The 15,908-nt window shown below is 54.6% G+C and overlaps 1 protein-coding gene across 2 annotated transcripts in view; it reads right to left on the minus strand.

Moving 5' to 3' along the window:
* The window catches only part of SHQ1 (SHQ1, H/ACA ribonucleoprotein assembly factor), a 260,154-nt gene that overhangs the window by 146,079 nt on the left and 98,167 nt on the right, over positions 1 to 15,908 (minus strand). The window lies entirely within an intron of this gene.

Below are 15,908 nucleotides of genomic sequence, written 5' to 3' on the forward strand. Positions count from 1 at the left end.
CAGCGGCTGGAAGAGGGCCGCAGCTCAAGCCGCATTGGGAAAATGGATGTTTACAAATTTCCATGCCTCGTCTGCCAGGCACCATGGGGTGCTTGGCATTTGTGGTATGGATGTTTAGTGGGCCACCACAGGGCACCCGGCCCCATAGTGGAGGCCGCAGAGTGACAGGGACCTTGCTAGGGGACCCCAAAGTCCGTTTCCAACAGTCTTTCAATGGTGGTCAGACCGCCATTGAAAGGCTGCCTGAAAGGGACATCGTAATCCCTGCGGCAGAGCCTGAGCAGGCACCACCCCATTGTAGCGGATTAAATTCTCAGTGATGGGCTTCCTGAGCCCATTGGAATCGTCGGCCGGTCCCTCCGCATGCTGCCTCTGACCGCCGCGCATCATAATGCGGCAGTTGGACTGCAGCACTAGATGTTGGTTGGACCGCAACGGACAGGCCGTCCGTTGCGGTCTGACCAACATCAAAATAAGGGCCTTAAAGTCTGTAATCCAAGAGCTGGTTCTCTCCAGCCTAGACTACGAGATTGCTCTTCTCGCTGCAGACTCCCCATAGTTCTGGCCCTCAGAGAGCTGTGCTCCACATAGCCGTAAACTCTGCTTCTATACAAGAAACGCACCCACATCTCTCCCGCCCTCCTGGCTCTTCAGTGGCTCACCGCTGAAGCAAGAGCACACCAGAAGACCATGAGCATCACTCAGAACCCTGCATAACGCCACACCTGCCTACCTCCTGCATCACTCAGAGCCCTGCATCACTCCACACCTGCCTACCTCCTGCATCACTCAGAGCCCTGCATAACTCCACACCTGCCTACCTCCTGCATCACTCAGAGCCCTGCATAACTCCACACCTGCCTACCTCCTGCATCACTCAGAGCCCTGCATAACTCCACACCTGCCTACCTCCTGCATCGCTCAGAGCCCTGCATCACTCGGAGCCCTGCATCACTCCACACCTGCCTCCCTCCTGCATCGCTCAGAGCCCTGCATCACTCAGAGCCCTGCATACCTCCACACCTGCCTCCCTCCTGCATCACTCAGAGCCCTGCATCACTCCACACCTGCCTACCTTCTGCATCGCTCAGAGCCCTGCATAACTCCACACCTGCCTACCTCCTGCATCGCTCAGAGCCCTGCATACCTCCATACCTGCCTACCTCCTGCATCACTCAGAGCCCTGCATAACTCCACACCTGCCTACCTCCTGCATCGCTCAGAGCCCTGCATACCTCCACACCTGCCTCCCTCCTGCATCACTCAGAGCCCTGCATACCTCCACACCTGCCTACCTCCTGCATCACTCAGAGCCCTGCATAACTCCACACCCGCCTACCTCCTGCTTCGCTCAGAGCCCTGCATACCTCCATACCTGCCTACCTCCTGCATCACTCAGAGCCCTGCATAACTCCACACCTGCCTACCTCCTGCATCGCTCAGAGCCCTGCATACCTACACACCTGCCTCCCTCCTGCATCACTCAGAGCCCTGCATACCTCCACACCTGCCTACCTCCTGCATCACTCAGAGCCCCGCATACCTCCACACCTGCATCACTCAGAGCCCTGCATACCTCCACACCTGCCTACCTCCTGCATCGCTCAGAGCCCTGCATACCTCCACACCTGCCTCCCTCCTGCATCACTCAGAGCCCTGCATCACTCCACACCTGCCTCCCTCCTGCATCACTCAGAGCCCTGCATAACTCCACACCTGCCTACCTCCTGCATCGCTCAGAGCCCTGCATAACTCCACACCTGCCTACCTCCTGCATCGCTCAGAGCCCTGCATACCTCCATACCTGCCTACCTCCTGCATCACTCAGAGCCCTGCATAACTCCACACCTGCCTACCTGGCGGATGTAGTGAAATGCACTGGTCCCCAAGGGCGGTCAAAGAAAGTAGAATCCTTCCTTATCTGGCCTCCCACGTTCAAGCAAGAGCGGTGTCTGAAGCAGTCTTTGTCCAGCAGTGCAACAAGGATCTCTTGATCCTGCTCTACGCATGACCTCAATCTCGCTACCTTTAAAAACATCCTACATTTCTCCTATTCCAAGAAGATTTTGGTTAACAACTGGTCCAAGATTGATCACGTTGTTTCATTCCATGGACATGACTGTGCGGACCATGTACTTTCTGTTTCTATGTTTTTCATTACAAATTTCCCTTCTCTTTTAGAGCACACCGGTACACATGGACAACATTCACGCTACATAAAGCTACGAAGAAATGCATCTAAATCGATAAGGAGTGGGTGCGGCAGGCTATCACTGCTGGAGCATCACTGTCTTTCGTTCCATTGGTCACCGACTCAACCACCCCAGCTCAAACCACAGTCACCTAGCTCCTCGTTGCACATCCTGCCTGTCGAGGCGTGCTGGAGCCTTCCCTCCGCACACAATACTCGACTGTCTCAAAATATCGGATTAAGGGAAGTCCAACTTTAGCTTTGGCTTAAAAAGGAGAGCCGTACAGCTGCATGCACACACCAAAACCAGATATTTCAAGAAGGGGCGCCCATTACCCCCCGATAACTTACAGGTGGTCTCAGGGAGAGCATCGGTCAGGGACCTCTGTGTCCAGGTATTCACCAAACTTCCTCCGCCACCTCAGGCTGACCGGCTGGTGATGTCCAGTCTGGCTCATCAGGCGATCACTCATCGCAGAAACCACAAGTATAACCTCATTGCTATGCGAAGTTAGTGCTAACAGGTCACTCACAATACCAAGCACGGCGGAGCCAAGTTCAGCTAGAATCCAAGAGCGGTGAACTCCCAAAATGCATACCAGGTGAGATATATATAGACAGACAGACAGACACTAATGGAGAACTATTTCACAGGCTCCAATTCCTTTTTAAATCAACACCAATGTTTTCGACCTATGCACACACATTTGGCGAATGTTTTGTAAGAAGAAAGTTCTTTTGCGCTTTGATTTTCTCTTGCAATTTTTTTTTTTTTTACATTTTTCCCTGCAATAGTAAGAATAACAACTGTGAAAAATTTGCATAAGTCAGAATTTGTCACACAACTTCAAAGTGGGCTGAAGGGGAACTCTGTAACTTTTCCAGCCTTACAAGTAAGTACTCAGTATGTTGAAACGGAGGACTGGTGCGTTACAGTGCGTAAGTTTCCGGTTTTGCAATAGTGTGCACTGATAAGATCTATTCTGGTGCCAAACATGGCATATCCACAGTCACACCGTCATCATTCATGAAGTGGCGACAATAAACCGTGGCCGGTGAAAGGACACCCGGAGAGGGGTGTCCCACGCGAGTCAGTGCGAGGAGGATGACGATCACAATCCTTTGTGTACATGCTTTGCATAAATGGTTTGGATAACTGTTTGTACTGATTCACACTGGCGACCACTGGAGGGTCTTCGGCTTCAAATGAAAGTAGAGTTTACAGGTCAAAGGTTGAAGATCGCCTCCTGAAGAAGTGTGAACATCTAACGGGAATCACTGTGTGCCGAGTGTTGGAGCCGGCCTCGTGGCGTGGTCCTGTTCCCCCTCGCTAAGCCGCACGAGGTCCCATGCACCTCTGGGCTCCTCCATTTTGGATTGTACGTGACTCTACGTAACCACCTACGTGACCCCGCTCCACCCGGCCTCGGTCCCAGCGAGGCCCGACATCGGGGCGCCAACCCCTGGCCAGGGGGATACCACGTGAACACCTCCCCACTCCCGGCGGAGGGCAGTATCGATGGGACCCCCAACCGTCCTTCCACACCTAGGTGCGATCGCCCCACAGCTCTCTTGGGCCTGGCGCCTCTCCTGCTGGGCGTCTGGCCGCTCCCGACCCGGCCTCTCCGCCCCCCGGGCGCAAGGGTCCGGACATCAAAGGGCTCCAGACCTATATCTGGGGCGACTCGGCAACAAGACGGCAGTTGTATCCCGGAGTCAAGAGCCCTGCTGATCGGATCGCGGCTGACCCTACGGAGAAAGACTCATCCTGAAACCACACCCTGAGCCCTGCTGACGACGTCGCAGCTCCATCGTGCTTAAAAGACCTTCACGAACCTTTGGGGCCCTGCTGACGCTGTCGCGGCCCGACCTTGTTGAACTTACCATCAGAGCCCAGCTGACCTCGTCGCGGCTCGACCGAAGCGGACCTACCACCTGAGCCCTGCTGACTGTGTCGCGGCTCGACCCAAGCGGAACTACCACCCGAGCCCTGCAGACACCGTCGCGGCTCCCCACGTCCGAGCTGCTTTGAGACCAGCACGCAAGGTCTGGCGCAGAGCCTCCCCGTACCAGGCTGGTACCAAGACTGTCCCGCTACCCTACCCCCACAAAGACATTGAGACTCTTTCTGGATCACTCGATCCCCCTGTAAATATATTGAATGTGCTACCATTGATAAAGTACCAAGATACGCAACTGATACGGAGTCCTGTGTAGTGGTGTTACTGGGCCTAGTACGATCACAGGAGAAGGACCTCTCCTAGGAGGCTTCTCGGCGGCGCTCGGCTATAACTTTGCGGTAGGAAGGTGCCCCGGAGTAGTCCCCCCGTCTCCCCGGTGGTCCTCCCTCCAACATTTGGTGGCCAGCGACGGGATCCGAGCCAGACGCAATCGTACAGGCAAGTAACGCACCCACTACCTAACCAGACGGAAAGAAGGGAACCATGAACGGCCAAGAAGCAACCATGGCCGCAACCTTCCAGCCGGAAAGGCTGGAAGAATGCACCCACAAAGAACTGAAACAATTCTGCAAGGACAAAGGGATCCCAACCACAGGATTGGGCACCAAGGAAGAAATGCAGAAAGCCCTGAAAGCCTGGACAGAATCCGAGACCACTCCACCCCGAGCCGAAGGGACCTCGGCCCGGGACGGAAACCTGCCACCGACCATAACCCCGACAGATGGGGGGCGAAGCATCCCGGAAGCCGGCCTATCCCACAAAGAAATGCAAGAACGGGAGAGGGTCCGGACACACGAAATGGACCTCGCACGACTCCGGCTGGACGGTGAACTCCTGCTGGCGGAGAAGAAACTAGCCTTGGAGCAACTACGGCTGCAGGAGGAAATCGAAGAAAAGAAACAGCATCGAGAACTAGAAGAGAAACGGCTAACCCTCGAGCACGAGAGGGGCCTCAAGGAACTCAAACTGAAATCCAAAACGGGGGAGACCAGCACCCCCAGGGCCCGGGACGCTCTGCCACTGACCGAGCCAAAGGTTCATATTCCCAAGGATGTCGTCAAGGAATACTACAAAAACGACGACATCCAGCAGTGGTTCCGAGCCTACGAGGTAGCCATGACCTCCCATCGGGTACCCCGGAAGGATTGGGGTGCCGGCCTATGGGGGAGGTTCCTCAGCGAGGGCCGGGATACCCTGCTGCAACTCCCCGACGCGGTGATGACATCATACGACCACATGAAAGAAGCCCTACTCACACGCTACGGACTATCAGCCGAGATGTACCGGCAGCGCTTCCGGGACTGCAAGAAGCTCCCCGGTACCACATGGGTCGAATACGTGGACTTCTTCAGCCGGGCCTTTGAAGGGTGGATAAAAGGGAGCAAGGTCACCTCGTACAACGAACTGTTCGACCTCATTGTCTGGGAGCACCTCGCCAACAACTGCTTTGTGGAACTAAGGCAACACCTCCTGGACAGTAAGCTGACCGAGCCCCGGAAGCTCGCTGCCGAAGCCGACCGATGGGTCAACACCCGGGTCCCCCGGAACCCCGTGGGGGACTACCAACGGAGTACCACGGGACCTCCTCGCCAGCGGGGCGGAGGAGGGGGTCCCACCGCAGTCGAGAATTCCCGGCCGGGCCGCCCAGAAGCCCGCCACGAGGCCAAGCCGCCAACCACACGTCCCCGACCCTGGTCCGAAGGGGGACCCCCATCGCCAGGCCTGGACCCCGACCAACAGTGACCTGCTTCGGCTGCCAACAGACAGGCCACTATGCGAGCGACCCGGCCTGCCCCGTGAACCGACGGAACGGGACCGCTGGGCCCCCTCCCCGACAAATCGCCGCCGCAGCCCTGGGGGAAAGAGAGGAAGAGGAGGAAAACCGCGAGGACGGGTCCCCCGAGTGGGAACCCGCTGCCATGTCACTCGTATGCCTGGGCTCCCGAGAAATGGTGCCCCGAGCTGCCATCCCAAGCAACACCCAGAAATACCAGCAGTGGGTCACCATCAATGGACAACGGGCCGAAGCCCTCCGGGACACTGGGGCCAGTGTGACCGCTGTCCGCTGCCACCTGGTGACCCCCGAACAGATCCTGCCGCATGTCCTATGCCCTGTCCGGACCGCGGACAACACCGAAAGCATGTGCCGGATGGCCAGGATCCCCTTCGAGTGGGGAGGAGTGTCAGGCACTCTAAAAGTAACTGTCCGCGACGACGCCCCAGTGGACTGCCTCCTGGGGAACGACCTAGAGAGCTCCCCCTGGGCCCAGGTGGAGCGCCGAGAGCATCTGGGGATGCTAGGGCTGCCCGAGTGGGCCTGCGCCACCACCCGGTCCATGACCGCCCAACCAGCCGCTGCCGCGGCCCCCGACGACCCTACGGGTCAAGAACTGCCACCCTCCTCCGGCACGGAGGAACCGGACGATGAGGCCGGGCCATCCGAACTTTCCCCCGACGAGGCCGCCTCCCTCAGCGAGATCCCCGAGCTGGCCCAGTGGCGCCACGACGGGGGCCCCACCCGCGAACAATTCCAGCAAGAGCAGAAGGCCTGCCCGTCCCTCGAGGGGGCCCGACAACAAGCGGTCGCCCAGGCCTCGGGGGACCCCACGGGAACCCACTGGATCTATTGGGACAATGACTTGTTGTATAGCAAGCAGAAAGTCGCCGAACTGGGAGCCGGCCGGGTGTTGGTGGTTCCCCTCCGATTCCGAGAGTTCCTCCTGAACCTGGCGCATGACGTGCCCCTCGCCGGACACCTCGGGCGAGACAAAACTTACAGCCGCCTAGTGACCCATTTCTATTGGCCCTGAATGCGGAGAGACGTGGACCACCACTGCCGGTCCTGCCAGACCTGCCAGGCTAGCGGAAAGACTGGGGGTCGAGTCAAGGCCCCCCTCCAACCGTTTCCAGCCGTCCACACCCCGTTCGAACGAGTAGGGATCGACATCGTGGGGCCCCTCGACCCCCGAACCGTCCTGGGACACCGCTTCATCCTGGTACTGGTCGACCACGCCATCCGATACCCCGAGGCCATCCCACTCCGCACTGTGACAGCTCCAGTGGTGGGCCGGGCCCTGATGGGCATCTTCTCCAGGGTGGGGTTCCCCCGAGAAGTGGTGAGTGACAGGGGTACGAACTTTATTTCGAAATACATGAGATCCCTCTGGCAACAATGTGGGGTCACCTACAAATTCACCACCCCTTACCACCCCCAGGGGAACGGACTGGTCGAGTGGTTCAACAGAACTCTGAAGGGGATGATCAAGGGCCAGGAAGAGCCCCTGCGGAGGAGATGGGACGTCCTGCTGCCCTGCCTCCTGTTCGCCTATCGAGAGGTACCACAGAAATCCCTGGGCTTCAGCCCCTTCGAACTGTTGTATGGGCACCCCATCCGAGGGCCCCTCAGCCTGGTCAAGGAGGGCTGGGAGGCGAACGTCCAAGATGCCCCCCCCGACGTCTACCGGTACCTCCTGACCCTGCGGAACCAGACTCGGAAGTTCCGGGCCCTGGCAGAAGCCAACCTCGAAGCCAGCCAAGAAGACATGAAACGCTGGTATGACGAAAATGCCTCGACCATCGAGTTCGAGCCGGGCCAGCAAGTCTGGGTCATGCCGCCCGTGGACCCCTGCGCCCTACAGGACAAGTGGACCGGGCCCTTCAAGGTGGTTGAGAGGAAGAGCCCCGTCACCTACCTGGTCGACATGGAGTCCCCGAGGAACCCCCTCCGGGTCCTACACGCCAACCGGCTCAAGCCCCACTTTGCCCGAACTGAATTAAGCCTGCTGCTGGCTACCGACGATGGGGGCGAAAGCGACTCCGAGCCCCTACCAGACCTCCTGGGGTCCTCGGGCCAAGACGGCTCCTTGGAGGGCGTCCACCTCTCCGCCACCCTGACCCCAGAACAGCGCCATGACTGCCGGAAGCTGCTGCAACCCTTCGCTGCCCTCTTCTCTCTCACGCCCAGGGTGACCCCCTGGTGCGTCCACGACGTGGACACCGGGGACAGCCCCCCTGTGCGACACCGCGCCTACAGAGTACCAGACCGAGTCCGAGCCTGCATACAGACCGAGGTCTCCAAGATGCTCGCCCTCGGAGTCATCGAGCCATCCGACAGCCCGTGGGCCAGCCCTGTGGTCTTGGTGCTGAAGGCCGCCGCCCCCGGCACCCCCCCGGATCTCAGATTTTGTGTAGACTACCGGGGCCTGAACGCAGTCACCAAGACCGATGCCCACCCCCTGCCACGGGCAGACGAGCTGATCGATCGCTTAGGAGCCGCCCGCTACCTAAGCACCTTTGATCTCACCGCTGGGTACTGGCAGATCAAGCTCACCCCCGGCGCCCAGGAACGATCCGCTTTTTCCACCCCCGATGGGCATTACCACTTTCGGGTGATGCCCTTCGGTATGAAGAACGCCCCAGCGACCTTCCAGAGGCTGGTGAACAAGGTCCTGGCCGGGCTAGAAGCTTTCAGCGCGGCCTACCTCGACGACATTGCCGTCTTCAGCAACCACTGGGCCGCGCACCTAGGACACCTCGGAGAAGTCCTGGCCGCTCTCCAAAGGGCCGGGCTCACCATTAAGGCCAGCAAGTGCCAGATCGGTCAAGGATCTGTGACCTATCTGGGCCATCAGGTGGGGAGTGGCCAGGTGGCGCCCCTCCAGTTAAAGGTCGATGCCATCCAGGAGTGGGAGCCCCCCGCAACCCAAACCGCTGTCCGGGCCTTCTTAGGCCTCACAGGCTACTACCGGCGATTTATTAAGGATTATGGCAGTATTGTGGGGCCCCTCACGGAGCTCACTTCCAAGAAACAGCCCAAGGCGGTGCACTGGACGCCCCGCTGTCAGACCGCTTTTGAAGCCCTCAAGGCGGCCATGTGCGCTGCCCCTGTGCTACAGGCCCCTGACTACAGCAAGGAATTTGTGGTTCAGACCGATGCCTCGGAGTACGGGGTCGGAGCGGTCCTCTCCCAGATGGACACCGAGGGCCTCGACCGACCTGTGGCCTTCATCAGCCGCCGACTGCTGCCACGGGAACAGAGGTGGAGCACCATCGAGCGGGAAGCCTTCGCTGTGGTATGGGCTCTCAAGAAGCTCCGGCCCTACCTTTTCGGCACCCACTTCAGAGTCCAAACTGACCACCGGCCCTTGCGGTGGCTAATGCAAATGTGGGGCGAGAACCCCAAGTTGTTGCGATGGTCCATCTCATTGCAAGGGACGGACTTCACCGTGGAGCACCGGCCCGGCAACGACCACGCCAATGCCGACGGCCTGTCCAGATTCTTCCGCCTCGGCGAGGAGAACCCCCAAGGAGATGGGTGACTCTCCATGCCTTCAGCTGGGGGGGACGCGTGTTGGAGCCGGCCTCGTGGCGTGGTCCTGTTCCCCCTCGCTAAGCCGCACGAGGTCCCATGCACCTCGGGGCTCCTCCATTTTGGATTGTACGTGACTCTACGTAACCACCTACGTGACCCCGCTCCACCCGGCCTCGGTCCCAGCGAGGCCCGACATCGGGGCGCCAACCCCTGGCCAGGGGGATACCACGTGAACACCTCCCCACTCCCGGCGGAGGGCAGTATCGATGGGACCCCCAACCGTCCTTCCACACCTAGGTGCGATCGCCCCACAGCTCTCTTGGGCCTGGCGCCTCTCCTGCTGGGCGTCTGGCCGCTCCCGATCCGGCCTCTCTGCCCCCCCGGGCGCAAGGGTCCGGACATCAAAGGGCTCCAGACCTATATCTGGGGCGACTCGGCAACAAGACGGCAGTTGTATCCCGGAGTCAAGAGCCCTGCTGATCGGATCGCGGCTGACCCTACGGAGAAAGACTCATCCTGAAACCACACCCTGAGCCCTGCTGACGACGTCGCGGCTCCATCGTGCTTAAAAGACCTTCACGAACCTTTGGGGCCCTGCTGACGCTGTCGCGGCCCGACCTTGTTGAACTTACCATCAGAGCCCAGCTGACCTCGTCGCGGCTCGACCGAAGCGGACCTACCACCCGAGCCCTGCTGACTGTGTCGCGGCTCGACCCAAGCGGATCTACCACCCGAGCCCTGCAGACACCGTCGCGGCTCCCCACGTCCGAGCTGCTTTGAGACCAGCACGCAAGGTCTGGCGCAGAGCCTCCCCGTACCAGGCTGGTACCAAGACTGTCCCGCTACCCTACCCCCACAAAGACATTGAGGCTCTTTCTGGATCACTCGATCCCCCTGTAAATATATTGAATGTGCTACCATTGATAAAGTACCAAGATACGCAACTGATACGGAGTCCTGTGTAGTGGTGTTACTGGGCCTAGTACGATCACAAGAGAAGGACCTCTCCTAGGAGGCTTCTCGGCGGCGCTCGGCTATAACTTTGCGGTAGGAAGGTGCCCCGGAGTAGTCCCCCCGACTCCCCGGTGGTCCTCTCTCCAACACCGAGGCACAGATATCTCCTCTGCTCCACTGCATTCTGGCTAACTTAATGCTATGGGCGAGAGAGACAGACAGACAGGCAGACAGGCAGGCAGGCAGACACGCATACTTTTTCATGAAGATATTGATTCAGTCGCGTTTTTAAACCCAACCTCTTTCACTGTATTTATTTTTCTCCACCTATAAATTCAGTGTATTAAACTATTGGGCCATATAAACAGAATGTACTGAATTTACACGAGCCAATAAAAACAATGACAAAAGAAAGTCAGACTAAAGTAGCTTAGAAAAAATGAGTATTCCCCATTCATATCATACAACATGCAACCCCACCGCAGCCTAAATCGAACATGAATTGCCTTACCAGGCACAGGCGTGTTCCAAGAACGGAGCACATTTGTCAGCGGGCTGTTTACAGTGTCTGGCGGGCAGCTCAGCTGCCTTCCTGCCGCCCACACTCCATTCAGCTTCTGAAATGTGTAAATGGCACCGCTGGCTTTCTTAGAACAGCTGCAGAGCCCCCGCGTGCACTCCCTCTGGCAGGACACGTCACCGCCAATGTACGTCTCCAGCTCGTCATTTCTAGGGACATCCGGGTTATTCCTCAGACACACTTGGACTTCAAGGAATCTAAGGATTCTTACCGAATAATGTAAACAAACCTATGGATACTCACACGAAAACCCTGAAAATGGAGAAAAATGCACTAGTGTGTGCATACTCACATGTGCACACCAGGAAGAGATGTTACAAATGTAAGCCCCTCATGCTGTAAGAATATCCCCTCCTCTACTGGACACTCGGACACCAAGAAGCTGACGGACAGGTATAGGCGTTCGACTGAAATACAGAGAACCATGGACTGATCCACAGAAATTCACAGCGATTCCACAGGATGAGAGCCATGGACGCTTGCGGGTGTGTGACGTCAGAGCAGTGACGGTGCTGTCCCACTAGTCCAACCAAAGGTAAGACGAGTTACCAGAGGAACGGTTCATGTTTGCAGAATAATATCTCATGATAGGGTCAGTGACTAGAACAAACACTCCAATCTGTAAAAGGCCCTTATCCACCAACAGTAAAGAGACAACAAGCATTGGCATAGCCAATAGGTCTCGCCTTTGGGACCTTATAAGTATTTAGTTATGCAGCACAATATCCTTGGTGAAATAACATCAACTGTTGCATGGATAAAAACTTATAAGGTCCCAAAGGCAAGACCTATTGGCTATACCAATGCTTATTTAAAACAGGAAGTTGTGTGATTGTGATGCATGACGGATATATTTACGTCTAGTCTTCATAACTAAACAATTTCTAAATGTACACATTTTCAAGAATAAACTCAGCAACTTACTAACAAAAAAACGTAATTAGAGGTCAATTTTTGTCACCATAATCATACTGAGAGGCGTGCACGCTTTCACTGATCGCAATATGAATACACATTCCCAACAATACAACATGCATGTGACAATGTGCATTGCATACTCTCACGATGGAGATACACTCCAGCTGGAATTTCATTCCAGGGCCACGAGCTTTCACAGCAGGGACAGCCCAGTTTCACAACCTGCAAATCGACACACATTGATGTCCTCTTTGAAATCACAAACGTCACAATATGTAAAAAGCACAGCACCAAGTAAAGGAAACCCTTCAACACTGTGCTGCAACCGTCGCTGTTCCAACCAAACAAAAGCATTTATAGCCTTTTCAAAAATATAAATAAATAGGTTACAACAATACCGCCAATTATTTTGACTCCCAAAAGCACATTTCTTTCAGGCAGGGTGTTTGTTTGCATTTCCGTTGCCAGGTCACAGCCACCACATACATCTGCAGAGCATTCATCTTTCATGTGCAGTGTGCTCTATGCCTGCCATCTCCCTCTTCCTCGTTAGATTATATATATTACGAAACGTGCGCCGACCTGGCACTCTGTTGTCTAACCGCTGCCACCACAGTGTGCATGACTGCGTGGGCACACGGTGGGGGCACACTTGTGCTTAGAGTAGGAGGAGACGAAGCACCATTAAAAACTGCATTTCCTGCATACAGAAAATCATAGAATGGCTCAATCTTCATCGCCACTGTGATAATGCGAATGCGTTCAAGTAAAGGGAGTTCTCACAATATTCTTAAGTGCAATCTTCTCGACAACTTGTAGGGTATGCGTCAGGTCAGACACTAAGCACCTTGACTGCAGGGCGCAGTATGTTAATGTGTTTATGTTTACTTTGAACACGGCAGGCCGACCTCTGAGGAGCTTCCTAGCCCGCTTTACATGCCAGCTGTAGGCCGGCATCTGTCGTCCCTGGCTTCACAGACTGCTCTCCAACGAATGCGAGCAATCTGTTTTCTGCTTGATTAAAAAGCGACGAGTATGCCCAACAACTGTACCCCGGATATGCGAGAATGCCAGCCATGCCTAGGGAGTAATTCAATGCATTCCAGCCGCGAATGATCAAATAAGACATGCGATGCCCAGCATGGGGCGGACTGCCCCATGACGACATCGTTTATTGAAGAGCTGCTCTTCAAGGGACGGGTAAGTGAGCGCAATATCATCAGCTAAGGATGGCCCGTTGGTACATACTTGCTGATATTGTTCAACCAGGCTTTTGAAAGACTATGCATGATTGGTTGGTGCATTTAAGTCGGAAAGTAAATGTCCTGCAAAGACTTGGCCAGCAGGGGGCCTTGCACACGGAGCTTTCACTTGAGAGTACACAGGGGAGCATTAGGCGCACACACATTCCTGCCACTGAGCTACAAATGGCCTCTGGGATATTCTAACCCTTCAGATCCCGCGAGTGTGTACCTGCCAGAGTAAACTTACAGCCATACACCTTCTCAAAAGCGGAGGTGAGGCACAGAAATACCCCATGTATTACTAGGATATGATCATATAATAGTCTCACTCCAGACATCAAATATTTGGAAAAAGTATATTTTCGGGAGCCATGTCGCACTCGTACAGTAAGAAAGCACAAACTTTGGCAAAACAAATAGGGCTGTTTGTCTTTGTCAATGGTTGTGTTGACAGAGTTTTTGTTATGTTTTTTCTAAAACTGTATTGTTGGAGGAACTGCTGGGGCTGCACTAAAATAACAAGCATTGGCCGCGCGGCCGTAAAAGTAACACGGCAGCGTGGCCGTGAAAGCGAAACTGATCGCGGGGACGCGGTCTGTGGTTGGGGAGGGGCAGAGCGAGGCACGCTGTAAGGTTGCAGAGAGGCAGAGTGAGGTGCACGCATGGGAGAGCGAGAGGAAAGCCAGATGATGCCTGTTCGCGTAACCGCACGCAGAATGCCACACATAGAGCTGTGGTAAGAATTTTAAAATCCCTAACTAAATGTCTCGCAGAGCAGCGTATGCGCTGGCTCAGGCGAGACCTAAAAAAGGAAATATATATAACTAACATATTAGTGTGCAATGTTTTTAAGCATAATTCAAAGCTTGAAGCAGACCAAGTGAAAATTAAGACGCGGGTGAAATGTTGCTCCAGTTTTAATGTGTCTTCAAACTTTAACTATCAGGGAATGTACCCGCTTTGTAACTACCTCTTATAATCATGCAAGAGCTCAGAGGTGTGACGGAGGGAGAGCACACTACACAAAACCACAAATAAATACCTAAAGTATCATTCAGAACTGAAGTATTCTGCAAGAAAGCAGACAATTATCTACGAATTCACAAATCCCCTGACACTCCGTGGGAAAACAGAAAACTGTGAACTACTTCAGCAATGTTCACGAGCTCCTGTTCTACAGGCTCTGCTCAGACACAGGGTTTTGAATGCCCGAGTCAGGGCTGAACCAGGTGCAACAAGGAAACCAGGACAGCAGAATCTTTGTCTACAGTGTCCCCAGCCTCCCACCAAACTCACCAGAACTGCACTTCCGAGGTACGTTTCACTACCAGGATAACTCCACCGTGGGACAGGCTTCATTGACATTATTAGGGTACATTATCAAAGTGTTCCAATCCTCCCCAGCGCTGCTCTAACTCCGCATATGGGTGGACAGTAGCTATGCATGCTTATTGAAGGCACCTCCTTAACACATTACCTCTCTCACACACCCCACTCAAGATCCCTTACCTCGCACACACACCCCACTATCCATTACTATTCTTATATATAATGCAGAGACACTAAAATACCCTACACTCCATTATACTTTGCTACTACAGCACAAACCTTCCTTATTTTCCATTCCCACTCCCTCAACCGGATACACCACCTTCTACATCGCTCCAGCGTGCTCAACCCTTGCCCCTCAGACCACTGCGCCCGCTCCAACCAGACTCCTATCGCCTACCCCAATGGTTCCTATCTGTTGCCTACACAACACCCTCGCTAGAGCCGTCCTCTACCTCAAACGTCCTTCATTTAAACCACTTAAACACCATTCTTGCCTCCGCCACCATGGGTACAAACTTGACATCGCCACCTAATCTCGACCATCCTTGGCCTGGCCTGGCCTGGCAGACCAACTCGTGTGCATTTGTGGGCACGCGACTAGTGCATGTATTCACTGGGGAGGCTGCTGGCCGTGCGGCACTGCTCTGCTGCCCTCAACTATACCACAATGAGCAGGTCCCCTTGATGGTTTGTCCCAAGATTCAGCTCTGAGAAGGTATGTTTTCCTCCTTAGAGTTTGTAAAAGGCCTCCATTAGCGGTGGCAGCCTGGTGGCATCTGGAATATTCCAAACTCATAAGGCTGCAGTTACACCCAGGAGCAACCACCCACAGCTGACTTATCTATTACTCTCATTCCCTGAATGCAACTTAGTCACCAGCAGCGGTGCCACACACACCTTGAATTACGCAACCAATCAGTAAAATACCCAAGGCGATCTCAAAGACACCACTAGCCCCTATATATATGCAATAACTTTACTTTTATTCGGTTAACAAACCCACTGTGTATACAAACATATGTTTGTAAATTTCTGCATAAAGGTAATCGAACATAAAACATATTCAGACACAATGAACTAAACTAAACCAACGTTCCCAGCAGTGTTAATGTTACAAAGTGTCTAGGAACCAGTCAGCATGAAAAGGTGCCGATCTAGTGAACTATCACTTCAACACACATCGGCACTCATAGCAAGTTAACGTTCCGATCTACACGGACATGTACTGCACTGTGTGCTTTGCATCTCACACTCACAACAGACAGACTGCCAACTCTACACTTACTGGTATATTGCAGACATCATGTGGCAGTGTGTGTGTGTGTATATATATATATATATATATATATATTTATATTCACACAAAATTACCCAGCGACGCGTTTGAGAATTCTCTCTCCTTCCTCTTGGGCCAAAT

Source organism: Triturus cristatus, chromosome 9 (assembly GCF_964204655.1).
Source record: "Triturus cristatus chromosome 9, aTriCri1.1, whole genome shotgun sequence".
NCBI lineage: Eukaryota > Metazoa > Chordata > Amphibia > Caudata > Salamandridae > Triturus > Triturus cristatus.